The sequence below is a fragment of the Poecilia mexicana genome, unplaced genomic scaffold (assembly GCF_051168715.1).
Source record: "Poecilia mexicana isolate PSO_F unplaced genomic scaffold, ASM5116871v1 scaffold_9, whole genome shotgun sequence".
Lineage (NCBI taxonomy): Eukaryota > Metazoa > Chordata > Actinopteri > Cyprinodontiformes > Poeciliidae > Poecilia > Poecilia mexicana.
This window is the reverse complement of record NW_028263378.1, coordinates 5,104,685-5,122,169: the sequence shown is the minus strand read 5'-3', so window position 1 is coordinate 5,122,169 and position 17,485 is coordinate 5,104,685. Positions and strand designations below refer to the sequence as shown.

General features: G+C 37.2%; 1 long non-coding RNA gene across 1 annotated transcript; it reads right to left on the bottom strand.

Moving 5' to 3' along the window:
• Positions 1–225: 225 nt before the first annotated feature.
• Positions 226–5,087, bottom strand: LOC106905684 (uncharacterized). The gene is made up of 4 exons (XR_001415180.2): positions 5,000–5,087; positions 4,682–4,726; positions 3,396–3,595; positions 226–881 (listed from the first exon to the last, which is right to left on the bottom strand). It is a non-coding gene; the product is annotated as an uncharacterized LOC106905684 (long non-coding RNA).
• Positions 5,088–17,485: the final 12,398 nt, after the last annotated feature.

The following is a 17,485-nucleotide window of genomic DNA, read 5'->3' as shown; positions in this document are numbered from 1 at the left end:
GCCAAGAATGTGTCCCATAATGTGTCCTTATTCTCTCTGGTAATAACAAGTGTGCAGCCTGAAAATTTAATTCTATGTTTTTTTTTAATTATCTTAAAGGTAGAATTATTGTCTCTTTCTAGATATGTTTGTAGCATTGTAGAGCACAAAAAAACAAACAATTCATTGGCAAACTGAAAAAAAGTACATATGATAAGATGGACAGCAAAAAGACTTCATTATGAATCATTTTTACAATTCTGTTTATGTCCCATCAGACAGTTTGCATTTAAAACTGAATGAATCAAAACAACTACCACACAGACTGACCAATCAATGAGCATTAAAAGGAGGCGTGGCTTATGACACATTTGGACCAGAACCTAAACATACTTGAGGTTTGTCCATCCATTTCACACGACAATGGATGGAAAAAGTTTACAAATCTCTGTTAATTATAACATTTTTATGTAGAAAAACAAAAAGATTATGATAAAGGCAACATTACAAAAATCAAAAGCAGCCCGGTTATATAACTATGCACAAAGTTAAACTGATAACTTTGTTAAACCAGCTTTAAATTCAATTTCTGGATTTGTCTATCAGCATCCGACATCTTGACTTGGAAATATTTAGCTCCTTTGCCGTTCCAAAATTTTTCAAGTCTATCAGACTGTGAACATCTCTTGTCAATAGTCCTCTTTCAGCTCCTTGTACATTGGATTTAGGTTTCGACTTTGGATAGGCCATTCCAAAACTTTGATTTATCTCACTGAAAGCCATTCTTTTATTGATTTGGACTCCATGTGGCTTTGAAAGCTAAAATCCCTCTTTATCTTCTGCTTTCTAACAGTCCAAACATGTTGTATTTGGAACGGTTTTAATCCACTTCAGCAAAAAACCTATAAAGAAAACAGGAGTTTGTTGTCACATAACGAGCACGACGAGTACTTGTTGGATATTGCGTCAGATGTTTCAGTGTTACTACTGGCCTCTTGTCAGACTTGTTTCAGTCTTGTATTTCCTTCATCAGTTTTGGAAAACCATGTCGTTTTTTTGTCATTGAGGTCTCATATTTTCCCTATTTTCTAAATTGTGAAATTGAATCAGAAAGAGTTTCTACAAAGTATTAGTTTTTGATCCAGTGAATCCATATTTTATACCCTCCCTACACAGATCTACTTGTAGATGAACTGTACTGAATAAATGTCACACTGACCATGAAAAGAGCTTGAGACAAATCTCTCATATTTATTTAAGCCTCACAACTCTGAAATTTAAACAGAAAGCCACTATGTCTTTATTTGAACACTCCTGTAATAATATCACATTTTTATGTTGCTTGTAATGACGTTTACTGTCATGCAATCTATTTTTTAATGTGCCAATGGATGCATGATCATTCTCTAAGCCGTTTGTCAGTTTTAAAGTTGGCTTGCTATTTTTCCTGTCCCTGGTTTAGTGAATATTAAGCAGTCTGTGTTCCTGCTGCTCTTCTTGACCACTGACAACTTGGGCTGGTCTGATGTTTATCACTTTCAAGACAGATATTTATGTTAGCAGGCTGGTTACACTGCAGGCCTCACACAATAAAAATGATTATCAGGTGACCTCCAGAAATGCACAAACAGTGACACTGTTTTGCACTAATTTTACATTTACAGTCAGTCTTCAGAGGTTATCTCTCTTATTCTCAAAAACTCCACTGAGGTTAACAATAACCACACTTTTTGATGCTCTGGTGACGGCTTTATGGCTGCCAGAAAGAACTCATCTTGGCAGCATATAAAGAGCAGTGGTGAGTTTGATGTGTTTCTTTTTATCTGTGGATATTCATTATGTTTTAATTATCTGTGATCTGTAATATTACATCATGTTTGGAGGGGTTTTGGGTCTAAACGGTTTGACCAGTGACAAATATATTCTGAATACACAGCCAAAAGACTCAATGATGTTATTATAAACAGATAGCCATGACAACAAAAAGCATTAAAATAACAAAGATAAAACAATATTTTTATCAAAAGCACAGACAACTAAAGGCCATAACAGATTTTTAGCTGCTTTAATCATGACAGAACATGTGATTTGGATCTGATTTGAATCCTTTTAGTGTTTGTAAAATCTTCTTCTCAAGCATCTTCATGCTTATAATCAGAGGATTTGAAATGAAAGAACGTGCTTTTTGTTAGCCACAACAAAATTTTGCATTCATGATTTTATAGCACAGTAAGTCTTCTGTTTTTTTACCCAAATATGTGATCCAGTGGTTATGTCAGGGAAAGGGAGGGCTCCAATGAGTTTTATGATGCCTGAAGGTGTCTTGATAATTTGCTCCAACTTTTTACTAATTTTAATGGCATGGGAATATAACTTGAGAATACAAAGTGGAGTACAGGGTGGCAGCATCATGATGTGGAATAGATGGCATCATGAGTGAAATACATGGAAACAGAGAAGCAACATCTCAAGATAATACATAGAAAGTTCAGTTTTATCCAAATGGGTTTTAAAATTGGACAATGACTTGAAGCATACCATCTACTTAGTTACAAATAGGCCCAGGAACAACAAAGTCACGTTTATAAATGCCTACCACAAAGCCCTAATCTCATTCTCATGAAAAAATTGTGCATGTGTGTGTGAGCAAGGCAGCCTATAAACCTGACTCAGTTACACTGGTTCGGTCAGGAGGAATGGGCCAAAATTTCAGCAACTACCGTTAGAAACTTGTGGTAAAATACCACATCTGAGCAAAGTGAGACTGTTTAAAATGCAATGGGGCAGCAAATGCTGGTGGCAAAACTGTTTGTCCTCTAAGCTTCATGTGAAAATCTCAATTTTCAGCTGGTGACAGATGCTGTTTTTAACACTACCGTAATGAAAAAAGGGGGCTGTGATTTTTCACTCATAAAGAAAAAAAACATTTGAGTTTCTCTCCTTTTGGCAGATATGTGAAGAGAGAAAGGGTTGTGATTTCCTCTCTGTCTTTGAAATGAATCCTAAGTCCCTGTGTGATTCCGGGATAATTTTCTCCTTTGCCAAAATAATCACTTGTCTCATTACATTAATTAAAACCATAACACCTTGGCAGACACAATGACTCAGAAGTTCTTGTGTCTTCTCCTATGGGGAAACATAGTGAGTCAAAGCGATTGCTCAACCAGAGCATCTGCTTGCTGTTTGAAGTCTGTTCACCCTCCGAACGGCCACATCAGTGTCTATATGATGCAGATCATTTGTGGTTTCATAACCAACACAATAGCCACCACTGTGTCTCTCGGTGACCCCAGCAAACTCTGCTCACCTTGACAAATCGCTGCCTCTGGTCCTTTTTCTACCATAACCGCCGCAACCATCTCTGAACTTTCAGCCCGTACACACACTTACACACCTGTGCAGGCCCCTGAGCTTACCTGTGTTCAAAGCTGAGATAAAAGCTGACACGTACACCCAGCCACCTGCATTTAACCAGCAGCCTCTGGAACGGCACGACCCCCTCCACCTCCACTGACACACACTGCAGTCATCTATCTTACTCAGCCTCCTGAGTCTCTAATTATGGGTGGGTGACTCCCTCTGGAATGTTTATTGTAACATCGTTCAGCTTTATCCTCTGTAAAAGATTAAAAATAGGGAACATTTAAACAGATGCAGAAGGAGAGAGGCGGATTGGACAATTTTTTATGCTCATCAAAAGGCGTCTCTTACAATTTTTCTATAAACAATGAACGCTTAAAATTAATTTTTTCAGTTAAATTAAGATTTCCAGTTAAATTAACACACTAATTTAACTGGTGGTGGATCCGTCTTATCTGCTCAACTTCGAAAAATGTGCCCAACCGACAGAGATGGACCGAACCAGTGAAACTAAGATAGAGAACCCAAAATTTGTACTTAAGTAAGAATAACACTACTTCAACATCTTTTTACTTAAGTAAAAGTAAAAAAAGTAGTCGGTCAAGAAATTACTCAAGTAAGAGTAAAAAAGCATTTGGTAAAAAGTCTACTCAAGTAACATTCAAACATAAATTAGATAATATTTAAAAATTACATGACCAAATGGACCAAAACGTAAAAGACATGTGGCTATATGACTTTTATGTCTTTTATTTTAAGAACCAAAATAAAAATAATTCATATAAATACCATAATTAAGGAATAAAATCAGACAAATCTTTTTTGACTTATTAAATTTGAACAAAAACTGCAGGTAAGTGTCTGTGTCTGCTGATTTTTGGGTTAAAACATGTTTGCTCTTCATTCAGTGAAGTTACAAAGTTACAGATTTTACTTAAGTAAGAGAAGCAATTCTTTATAATAAAATTACTCAAGTAAAAGCAAACAGTACAGCATAGTAAAAATACTCCTAAAAGTATTTTTTTTCCAAAGGGTTACTCAAATAATGTAGCTGACTAAATGTAACGAGTGACTGCCCAACTCTGCCAAATGACAGTGCTTTTCTAAAAACACTTTGGGGTTTTTGTGTTTGTCTGTGTGTTTTGGGTGCAACACATCCAGAACTTAGAAAATACTTTCCTGCAATTTACAGGTTATTTCCCTTTAAGAACAACCTTAAAAGCTCACTCTGTCCTCAAAGCAACTTAGAACATGTAGGGAAAATGCCAGGTTAAAAGTTACCTCACCATAAACCTCACAAAGGTAAGCTCTACGTTATGATGAAAAACTTCAAGGAAAGTACCTTGTAGGTTGTTTGAAAGTAACCCGCATGTCCCAGAAGAGCAACCTGTAAGTTCAAGGAAATAATTGAATAAGTTACAAAAAAAAGTTACAAGTGGGTCCCAGAATAGCATGCTACAAGTTTGAGGTAAGCAACCTGAAACAACGCTATAAGTTTTAATAAAATAACCTTAAGCTCCAGTAAAGTAAGCTGTTACTTCTGTAGAAAGTACATTGAAAGTTTCAGAAAAGTGCCTATAAGTTCTAAGAGAGAAAACAATACTGTAAGTTCTCTTAAAGTAACCTTTAAATATTAGTAGTATAATTTGTTAGAAAATACCTTCTAAATTCAAGGAAAGGACTCTTAGTTCCCGCAAAGTAACCTGCGACGCCACTCCATTTATATTTTGTGAAGACGGAAGTTGCGCTAAGTGTCTTCTTCTGAGGTTTTCCTGTCATTTCCTTCATTAGTTATTGGTGCAGCGCCACCACAGGCAAGGGGTGGAACAGGCTTTTCAAAAGGTTCGATCGTTTTACACAGTGCAGGGAGAAGCAAACTGCACTAGTTGAAAAATGTAACAAATGTTGCACTTTTGGTCACCAATTAAATCGAGTCTACCACACTAGAAGGACTAAAAACACTTTTAGTTTCAGTTAAATTCTTCCATTTGAGAATTTAGAGTGTAAGGTGATGAGTCAGCAATTGTTATAGTAAACGAGGATAATGTGGAACAAACCAAAATAAATGTGCAAATCCAACATGTACATAATGATGAGAGAAGCAAATTCTACGGTCTTGAGGAACCAAATGTGAACAAATCCACTTTGATTCCTCTGATTCACCTCTCTGTATAGATGGAGCAACATTTCACAACAAGAAGAAATGACAACCAGACGGATGTGTTTTAAAATTTGAATTGTTCTTAGACAGCAAAGTGGCCTTCATTTTAGCCTCTAGCTGTTCGTGCTACTCTCAACTTATTCATCAGTCACAAAGTGCAAACACAGCGAAGCCTCCAAGGTTTATAGGAAACCCAAAAACCAAACCTAAAGTATACTATTTCTTATAAACCACAGCTTGGTTTCTGCATAAGTAATCAATCCCACTTAAGAAAATCATGTCAAATTGACTGATGCAGTTGGTTTAAGGTTTATTTAAAGAAGAAACGGCAGTACAAAAGAAAAAGCACAGGACTGTTATTAAATGTAATTAATTGGATTTAACACAATCTATGTTCCACAACAGAAATATTGAATTACACATAGAAATGTAATTTTCTATGAATTTACAGGAACAACAATTTTCTGAACAGCATGAAGAAGTACTGTATAAACCCAATATAGGTTTATACAGTAAAAATTGCCAAGTAGGCCATTTTTACTGCCTTTACCCCAAAAATTGCCAAGTAGGCAATTTTTGGGGTAAAGTGTCTTACCCAAAGGCACATTGAAGCATGCTAGGAATTGAACCTACAACCTTCTGATCGCAAGATGACTACTACCCACACAGCCACAGTCGCCCCGTGGGGTGACTGTGGCTGGATAACCACAAAGGATAACCACAAAGGATAACCAAAGAAATTTGTGAAACTCCTTGGTCAGCAGTAAGGACTGTCTGCCAAGCTGCATTTAGTTTCCGTAGCAACCAGCTGTTTTAGTGGCTAACAGGTGGGGATGATCCCCATGAGTTTTATTACTACATCAAGCTTGAATTAGACATTCAATCAACTACAAACCTCTGTTCTCACCCGCACAGAGTTCTATGCGTTCCTATGATCTGCTTAAGCATTAAGCATCTGGTCAGTTAATTCAGCCCCTCGTTTACAAGAAGATAATATTTCCTGAAACAAAAGAAGCTACGGCAAACATGCAGTCCTGTGACAGACCTAAGTCAATTCTCATTCCTTTATATTTTTCTTCCAAAAAGCGAGATTTAAAAAAATCACAGGAATTGAAGGCTAAATAACTTTCTGGATAATGGTTTTACTAATTTTGGTTATTGCCGGTAGTTCTGTTTGCTTCTTTTTAGGTCACTTTAGTCTATCAGGACACAGCGTAAAGTGATTGACAAATGTTTTATAAACAAGTAAAGAACTTTGCAAAGAACGAGGCTTTAATTGGGTTTTTTGTTGTTTAGGAGCCAGTTTGTACCAGGCGTTGCATACTTCAGGTCCTGCTTCAGGTCTTTGCAGGACTTGCTGAACACATGGTTTCTGATAACGTTGACAGTCGATATTAAAAGATCTTCAGAGGGTCTGGAGAACTCGCTGATCAAGTTCGACATAAAGAGGAAGTTGATTTCCATGAGAAGAAGCCAGAAGTGCTTTACTCTTCCCCAACATTTCTTTGACTTGTCATATTTTTTTGATGACTTTTTAGAATTTTGTGAATCACTCGTGGTTTGGGGTGCGTAACCAACCCACCAGATTTTAAATGCAAAGTGAACCGGAGACAATGTGACTGATGTTGGTGACTGTATGGCTCTGATTCAGAGATAATTTGCGAAAGCGCATTGTATTCCAAATCTGTGAACGGTTAACATGAAGAACCGGCTGACCTTTTGTGACAGATTTACTGCACATAATAAAAACAACAACAAAAAAAAATACAGTGGATCTTGTTTGGATGAATCCATCAAAGATGTAGCTGAAAGCCAGAAGGGTGCCAGTGAATACCGCCGTGACGTCCGCAGCCACTACAGCAGCTTGTGAGAATCATCCTGTGATGGAACTTTGTTGTGGTCCGACTGCGACAGCACATCTGAGTCACAGAACGGTAAACGAGCATTTAAAACATCTGCTTGGGCAACGACATTGACCTGATTGACACACGGGGCAAAAAGAACCCATAAAAGATTGCAGTGTTTCTTTACATTTGGAAGTGAGGCATGCTCTCTTCAGGGTCATTATAGACGCTTCAAAGTATAACAGAAAGTGGTTTCTACGCTCAGTCAACCTCAATTCAAACGCTCTTTTTTTAACACAGACAAGGCCAAGGTTTTAGTTTTTTTGAATTAGACTGAGGCCAGACTTGTCTTTACACTGTTGCCTCTTTTCTTCCACGTCAAACCCAAAGAACCAGGAAAACATCCTGAGATCAGCGTTTCTTTTCATTTTGTCCACCGAAGGGAAGCAGTAAGAGAACCACAATCCACCATGCATGTAATGTAAACTGCTGATGAAAAACACACTTTCGAGAACACTTGGCTTGGAAGGGCAACGTTGTTTACAAGACTTCAACACAAAGAAGATGACAAGAGCCTTGACGTCATATTTAATGTCAGCAAATAATCACTCCGTGGCAGAGTGAGACAAGAACACAGTTTTATGGTGTCACAAATCTACAGCAAACATAATCCATGAACCCAGTTTAAAACCACAGTAAACAAGAACAAATGGATACAAGTTTGAGTTCCAAATCATACATAGAGCAATCTTTTTAGCAGTTACCGCTGAAATGCATTCATGTTTGACTCGCAGTTGTGACTGGAAACAAGATGAATGAAACTGTGGGGTCTGTGTAATCCTCTCGCACTTAATGAGAAAAGCAAGATGGATCTCTTTCTATTCAAATCAAAGCAAAATTAAACACAGGAAGTGGAACATTTCCGTACCAACAAGATCATAAGATCAGGAGTTGAAGAAAACAAAGTGTTGTGTTGCAGATCTATCTGGAACCAGCTGCCATAAACTAGAGTACTACACAAAAAGTGAGCAGTTTTTGCGATTCTGCTTCCAAAAACAAATAATATCTTCTTATCGTCCAACGTGGTTTTGATCAACAGTTCTTCTTGCTTTCTGAATTTATTTCTTTTAATGTTTGCTTTGAAATTTTGCTTCTTTTTTTATTCATTATGTGTCTAATAAACAATCTTAGATAACACTCTTCTGAGTATCTTCCAAAATACCCTTGAAGTCATAATTTGTTGTATTATGACTTCTAGATTTTCTGCCTAGATTTTAATGAAAAATAAATACAGTGTCACACTTTTTCTATTTTCAGATGATGGACTGCACAAAGCTTGGGACATAGGTCTTCATAATGCTATTTGTTCCCTAATTTTCAAATAACATGATTTTTTATTCTGAGAGTAAATTACACACAGACGGACTTGCTAGATAACATCTGAATTAAACAGGTCAACTGGACTTTGTTTAGGGATAAATTGGGTCAGTCACTTTTCAAATATAGTCTTATATGGATATAAAGTCAAAAAATGTGAAAATGTTGAAGAAGTATGAATACTTTTGCAAAGATTTGCAGCTAGTGGATGACCCAGTTATTTAATCTCTCCAATGAGTCCAATGCATTGTTCTGATTTCACATGCAGTTTATTAAGACCAGGCTTAGATCTCTCAGTCAGCGATGTTTTCATGAGGATCTGCGAGAGGAGATAGATAATTGTTTTATTATACTAAAACCTGATTTTATTATTTTGAATTATTTTGTCGTTTAGTTTTTGGCTGGTTGAGCAAGAGCACATCTGTCTATAGTGTGACAAACTCAGAATGCATTTTTTATTTCTGTTTTAACATAACGGAAAACTTCTGTTGCGCCCACCTGGTTTCCATCTGTACTAACCTTCTTGTCTTTCTGTTTGTTTGTTGTTTGATCATTTCCAGTCCTTGAGATGAATAATTGAGTTTTACACTGATTTAATAAACCTAGCAATAAAAAAACTCTCTTTGAATCAATTGTTTATAAGGGGTGGAAGTGTTTTAAGTTAATAATGTCTGGTCTTGGAAATTCCATCCATTTTCTTGAGCATTTTAGAGTCCTGAGATGCTTTTATATGAGGAAAACATAATTTTCCAGCAAAAGCACCTAGTCATGTAGAAAAACAAAATTAACAAAGCTTTGACTTTATATTGCATAAATGGAAAAATGAAAAGATTTAGGTAATTATATGACTACACAATATTGCACACTAATCTAATAAAGTCCAAAATTATGCATAATCCTGGCAGATTTAGGTTCAAAGTGATGCATGCTTCTTTCCATTTTGCCACGAGTGCTGATTTTATTTTAACTGAGAATGTGTTCAGGGAATGAGGACTAGAGTGATCAACTGGACTCTATAAGCGAAACATAAATAGTTTTTAAACTGAATGTTGAAAAGGATATGAATATTTTTTGATATGTTACTTTTAATAAGATACAAATATAAATGTGTAGGGTACATTTAAAATCATTTAAATATCCTTTATGTTTTTATCATTTTTCCCTTTGAATTTCTTCTTCTCCATGTCTAGATGCTGCTATTTTATTGGCTGGTTGTACTAAACAATTGATAGGAATATCTAAAAATTGACCATTGTGTGCTCAGTCAATAAGGTTTGTAGTCAAAGTGAAAGAGTTTTTAAATTTGGTGACAATTTGAAGCTGTGCCAAGAATACAAAAATGTTAAGAGTTTTTCATAAAATCATAAAGCTCAGAAATCCACAAAGTTTGGATCTTCTCACTAAGCTTAGTAAGGGCAGAGGTCTGACTACTTATAAGATCTTTGACCTCGTTCTGATCCGCAGAGAGCAAACAATGAAGAGCAGCAGTAAGAATTCACAATGAGGCGGGGAAAATGTACAAAGATCTTCAACGCTCCTGCGATATTAATCACAAGTTCACGAGCAGATAGACACACACACACAAAAACGGCAGGAAAAGGAAAAAAAACAGAGGATACCACAAGCAAACTTGTCTAGACAGTAAACAAGCTCTGCCTCAGGGAACTGAGCATGAGGGCAAAGTAGATACAAACCTGAGCGCAGGAGACTCTCCTGACGGAGAACGTCTGGATAAACAACCGTGAACGCAAAATCATTACGCCACCACATCAGCATTTGTAATAAAGAAGAGAACATTGCATAAGCTAGTTAATAGACATCATCGTAATAAGAACACAGATATCTTAAGAGGAGTTAATAAGACAGGTGAGTCTGGGCATGTTTCAACTGATATGGTTTCATTTCAAAGATATGTACTCTGTGTACATTCAGTGTCTATGTCCTGTGTCACTTGCTTCCAGACTTCATGCGTGTCAACACACACAACCACAAACGGATAGTTCAAAGAAAAACTGCAGAGACAGTTTTCCGTTATCATATCTGTGCATCGTACAAGTTGCACAGCGGCTGATAGGGAGAAAAACTGCTGGAAAACAAAAAACCAAGCATGGAGAAGTGTGCACCTTTTGAAGTTGTCTTTCTTCTTGCTGTTGAGTTGTGGCGTAACGCTGCTGGTTAAGCAGATCATTAAGAGTAATGGTTGCTGAGGATTGCGGGGCTTTATCTTTAATGGCGAGAACAAAGTTGTTGATGATCTGGGGGGATTCTGGAGCTGGATTTGATGGGAATTCCCATGCTTGCTGGAACAGTTTATGTTGAAACATTTTGATCTGTGATAACAGACAGGTGCTATCATAAATTTAAAGTCAGGGAATTACTGGCTCGGCTTTACATACTGAGACAGAAAGCATGTGGGGTTTGATATCTTGACAGAGGCTGAAGGTTCTCCCTCGAACAGATGCACGACTTTTATTGTTTGGCAGGAGCATGTCCCAGTAATTCTTGACAAATAAAGTGAAGACTGGATTTTACACATGTATGGGCTTTTCTTCAGAGTCAGAAATATACTTTAAATTTAAGGTAGAAATAATAAAGCTAACATCAATATGCAGAAAATACGCCAGTAATAAAGCATTCATGGCATAACTGGTAAAGAAACAGTTTACTAAAGAAAAATAAATATTTTATGTCTGTAAGATAATGTCTCTAAAAAATTAACCAGGAAAAAACTACTGTTTAAACTTGACCTTTAATAACATAAAGTTACCTAATTTTTAAAGTGCAATCAGTAATACTTTTATAACAAATTTATATCAGTAATGATTTCTTGGTTAATGTCAAGTTGTCATAAAGACATTTTGAATAATGTCAACTTTGTATTAAAAGTGTCATAATTTACCGAATGACACTTTATGACAACAGTCATGAATATTCATGAAGGATTATTCATGTTCATGACAGGTGTTATGTCATGTTTATGACAGTGTCATGACAGTATTATTCAACCCCCTTCAAATAAAGTGCTACCGAAATCTTTTTTTTTTCTTTTACAGGAGATCATGTGTACTTCAGTTAACACTGGGGTTAAAACGATTAACTGGTTTTATTGTGATGGTATATTGACATAAACTTCAACTAATTTAGTTATCGATTAACCGTTAATTGGAGTAAACAGACTCAAAAAAGCGACTTGCTACAAAAACACCCTTCTCAAAGCAGTAATTAAGCCAAAATTATATAAATATATATATATATATATATATATATATATATATACATTTTGCACATAGGTTAAAAAAGACCTTTATCTGTAAGTATGTTCAAGCCAAAACTGGTTCAAATTATGTAAAAACATCCTATATTAATTACCTTTTGCTATGCAGTTATTAATCAATTAATCCAAAAACAATTATCAACAAATTCATGCTTAAAACCCATCTACAAATTTTGTTGCCAGACTTGGTGTCACCTAACTGAAACACATAAACTATACAGCCAAAAGTATTTGCTTCCCCATCCAAATGATCAGAATCAGATGTTCCAATCACTTCCATGGCCACGGTTGTACAAAATGAAGCACCTAGTCATGCAGACTGTTTTTACAAGCATTTCAGAAAGAATGGGTCGCTCTCAGTGAATTCCAGCATGGAACTGTGACAGGATGCCACCTGTGCAACAAATCCAGTCATGAAATTTCCTCATTCCTAAATATTCTACTGTGAATTGTTAGCTGTATTATAAGAAAATAGAAGTGTTTGGGAACGACAGCAACTCAGCCATGTAAACTGACAGAGCGAGGTCAGTGGATGCTGAAGCGCATAGTGCGAAAAGGTGGCCAACTTTCTGCAGAGTCAATCACTGCAGACCACCAAACTTCATGTGATAAAGGTCAGATTAGCTCAGGAACAGTGCACAGAGAGCTTCATGGACCAGCTGCATCCAAACCATGCATCACCAAGTGAAATGCAAAGGGACGGATGCAGTGGCGTAAAGCACGCTGCCACTGGACTTTAGAGCAGTGGAGGCGTGTTATCTGGAGTGACGAGTCGCACTTCTCCATCAGGCAATCTGATAGACAAGTCCAGGTTAGGGTGTTTCCAGGAGAATGGTTCTTGTCTGACTGCAAGTTTGGTGGAGGGGGGATTATGGTGTGGGACTGTTTTTCAGGAGCTGAGCTTGGCCCCTTAGTTCCAGTGAAAGGAACTCTGAATGATTCAGCATGCCAAGACATTTTGGACAAGTCCATGCTCCCAACTTTGTGGGAACAGTTTGGAGCTGGCCCCTTCCTCTTCCAACATGACTGTGCACCAGTGGACAAAGCAAAGTCCATAAAGACATGGATGGCAGAGTATGGTGTGAGTGAACTTGACTGGGCTGCACAGTGTCCTGACCTCAGCCTGATACAACACCTTTGTATCTGCCTTCGCAGAAGAGTTGAAACTGTTCCAGCTGCAAAGGGCGGACCAATGTCATACTGAACCCTATGGATTAGGAACGGGATGTCACTTAAGCTCATATGAGAGTCAAGGCAGGTGAGGGAATACTTTTAGCAATACAGTGTATGTTTGCAAAAAGCAAACTCCATGTTTAGGTATGTTTTGGTAGGACTTAAAATGTTTTTATTAGTGGATATAGACAATGGATGAATGGAAATAGACTTTTAAGCCAATGTAAGACATTAGGAAAATATTGATATTCATCTGATCCCTCTACTTAATTATTTGAAAACAATCCAAACTGCTGCCAAAAGACTGAAGCAGTAAAATCCTATATTTGTGTCACTGCCAAAAAGTGTTTTACTTTCACTGTAGATCTCATACTCAACTCCAAACACATTGGTCAGCAAAAGTTTATGAACAAAAAAATAGTTTTTCTCTATTGTGCAAGTAAAGAAAGGTAAGGAAGTGTACATTTCTGCTATAAGTGAAGCATATTCTATTGAAGTCTGAGTTTTAAAAATGCAGCAGATATTAAATCTATGGAAGGCTGCAGTATTTTTCTGCACAATTGTGGCTACTGAGGAACCAATGTCAGAAAATGATATATATTGAATATGATAATAGTTCCACGATCCTTCAATTTGAAATTAAAGCAACTGCAGCAGGAATGAGGTTTTATATGTGAAAAATGACAATTTCTTTAATAGGAAAAAGCAACACAACCAACATATTTGAGATTCTGTTTTCAAAGCATATAGGCCTGCACATCTTTATTCATGGGGAGCTGCTTATCTGTGAGGTGAAGAAAATGGTTGGCATTCATCGCAACATTTCAGTTGCAAAATCAGAAAGTTTACAGATTATCACCGCTAAAATGCTTTCTCTCTGGATGAAACAGAGCTTTGAAAACCTTTTCCCCTCGAGGCAAACAAAAAGGCAAACACCAACTATTCCTTATTTATTTTCTCCTCTCACTTTCCCTTTGTCAGGGACTTCCACTGTTTTGCATGTGAATCCCTCCAAATCAGGAAAATCACTTCCACAGAGTTCTTGTGTTTATGAAAACACGAGTTTCTAAGAGCCTGCAGTGAATTTATATTTGGTACAAGCTCCGTTGTGCGTCTTACTCCTTGGCATCGTGCCCTCTCATAAGATTTCCATGGGGTTTTGTCCCCCACACAATTTCCACAGTGATTGATTTGCTTTTTAAAGGCTTCCTGTGTTGGGCACGGCCTATGAGGCACATCTGTAATGGTGCGCTGGTCATGCTGGGTCTGTTTTCCTCTGCTGTGCTCTTCTGTGGTGTAGTAAAGTGAGGTATCTGCCTTTTCTGTGGCCTGGGAGAATGACGTGCTCCATTATAAAAAGAACTGACTCCAATGAAAAATGAACCTCGGGTCCTAACGGGCGTTGGTCGCTCGGCGGATTACAGCGCCTCAAGGGATGTAGCCGAGCCTCTGATGTTGATGCCTAAAAACGGGGAACAAAAGCAGCTGGCCTGTGAGTGATAAAGTTATACTGAGTGTTCACGTCAAGTATAGTTAAGAGTTTGAGGAGTCAAATCTGAGCCCTTCCAGCTGCTGAGGATCAGCTTTGGGTTGTAATTAAGAGAATTTGAGAATGGATTCTGTCTGCTTTGAAGCCTAGTAGTTCCAGTTTTGTCAAGTTAAGGGGAAGCAATCTGGGATGGTAAATTGTGAATTCAAACATGAGCAAAAGTATATACATTTTACGATTTTTTTTTTGTTTATTTCTTTTTGTTGAACAAGTTTAGACTGTTTCTTCACCATTTTTTTTATCAGGTGAGCAGGTTCAAGATCTGAAGGTGATTCGAGATGTTGCATTAGGAGCTGGAAGCTGCACTGGGAACAATGAGAGTAACCAAATCACCATTCTGAGAAAAGAAGGCATATAAATGTTGAGCTGGATGATAAAGCCTGGACTCCCAAAAACTCCCTCAAAAATAAGATTATGTTCACACAGCAGGCAAAAACAACCCAAATGCGCCTTGTTGCGCCGATTTATGTTTTCGCATCCACCTGATTAATATGCAGTTGCGACCCTGCTGTCAGTCCTCATTGCTGAATAAACTTTAAAATCGGCCCATAAATACCTTCATCCGTTACTACTTCCGTAAACAGTGCGCTGCTGTGTGACGTCAACGTTCTTCTGCGCATGCGGGTCGCTTCGGGGACGTAAACCATTAAAGAAGTCACATTACTGTTGTTTTCTGTAATATGAACAACTTAGCAAAAAAAAAAAAAAAAAAAAAAGTCTGATTTCAGCTACAAAGAAAATCGGAATTGAGCATTAAAAAATGTTGTGTGAATGTAGCTCAAATGAATATTAAAAATGAGCATTCCATATGGTGCAGTCAATCCCAGAGTAAAAGCAAACGATCTAAAGCACTTCTACGTTTTATGAACAGAAAAAGGCGGCCAGTTTCTTCAACATTGGTTTTTGTACTGAATGAACAGCAAATTAAGGCAAAAAGAGAAAGAGCTCAACTTTTCAAAAAAAAATCTAATTTTAAGAAATACCTAAAAAGAAGTACAAAAGAAAAATACAATGTTAAACCAGCAAAAGTGTAATTGAAATTAAACATTTATTCATAACAAAAGAACCTCATATTTTGCATATATTTAATTTGGGTAAGAAAGCTGCTAAAATATGCATTGCATTTCAGAAGATTGCAGAATTCGAGGTGTGACGCTACAGACACGTCTGGGTAGCCAAGATAATGTTGACCACATGGGCACTAAAGCAACAATTGGATCAGGAAACAACAATAGAAGGTGGTTTGTGCTGCTAAAGCAAATATATGCTAATTAGACTCTATAAAACATTCTGCTGGGAAGCCTTGGCTCCTTTCATTTAGGTTTGCTAACTTTGGCTCAGTTCTCCATTCCCAAGCATTTGTTTCATGAAAACCCCCTTCCTTGTTGCAGGTGACTAATTTTAACAGGTGTTGTACTTTGCTATGCTGCAAACTTTATATAAGAAAAGTTTTGCGAGTTTAGGGTTGTCTATTTGGCCTCCAAACTCTTATTTTCTCTGTGATGTTAACATTTTTGGGACTGCAGGAGAAAAAATATTAATTTACTATAGTTGCAAGTCTCAACCTAAAGGACAGCAGATCTTCACTGCCTTAGTCCATCCACTCCTTGTCTGTGTTGGCAAAAAGGCAGGCAGAGCCGGCACAAGGCATGTGTGAGCCCCAACACCAACAGGGCATCATATGATTTTATTTTATTTTGTACTGATTGCACATTTTACACATCTTTTCCAAATTTTAAAAAGAAAAGATTTTAACCTTTGTAACTTCTTTACTGTAAATTTAATGTTTGTCTGCAGATGTTACATTTAAATTAATATGAAACACCTAAATACCATTCTGCGTTTCAAATTGCAAATTAATTAGAGCATCTTTGCTTGTTTGCTATTCCTGTAAGATTAAAATCAATTACGTAATAACAGCAGCATGAGTTAAATACAAATAGGACTAATAATAACAGATATATTACATGCATAGTGTAACCTGGGAATGATGAAGTATTTGGCATTTACATGGCCTGTCCCCAGGAAGACATTATGCTAGCTCATCAGTCCACACTTATATACTATCCATAATAACGAGGTGTAAAAAGCCATAATGCGTCTCGAAGAACTATTTATTCATTTCAGAGAAATCTGAAACTTAAACTACAGTAAGGTAAACTTACCATGCCAAATGTTTTCTTCAGTATTAAGTGTTACGTTATCAAAGGCAGAACCTTTGGTGGGCCAATTCCCTAATCCTGAAACCAATCTGTTTCAACCTACACCTTAAAATTAAGACTTATCTTCAGAAGATGCTGCTTAACTATGAGGCATCAGACGGTAAGGGTCAAAGCACACCTGCAAAGCTGGAGCTGACATTAAACAAATAAAACCCCATCCAGAACAAAAGAGCCTGAGCCAAAAGCCACTTCAGAAACCTTTCTTCTTAATCCAGGGATGTAAAGCAGATCTGAGAAACGGGAAAAAATTCCACCTGAAAGCAACAGGCGTCCACAGAGCCCATTAGCATTTACTTGTGTTTGATTATGATTGAGCTAATTACGCAGGTTGTTGAGATGTTAAGCGAGCGTAAACATTCAGGGGGTTGGAACAGGCCCCCGCTGAGATGAAAAACCACCTATTTTCATCCGAACATAATTAATCACCACCTGAGTCTGCAAACAGACGCTGCAGCTTGCTCCATTGCCTCTCTTGTAAGCACTTGACTGACAGATGAAAGTGAGGAAATTTGCAACCAGTTAGGCGATTAGACATAAAGTGAGTCA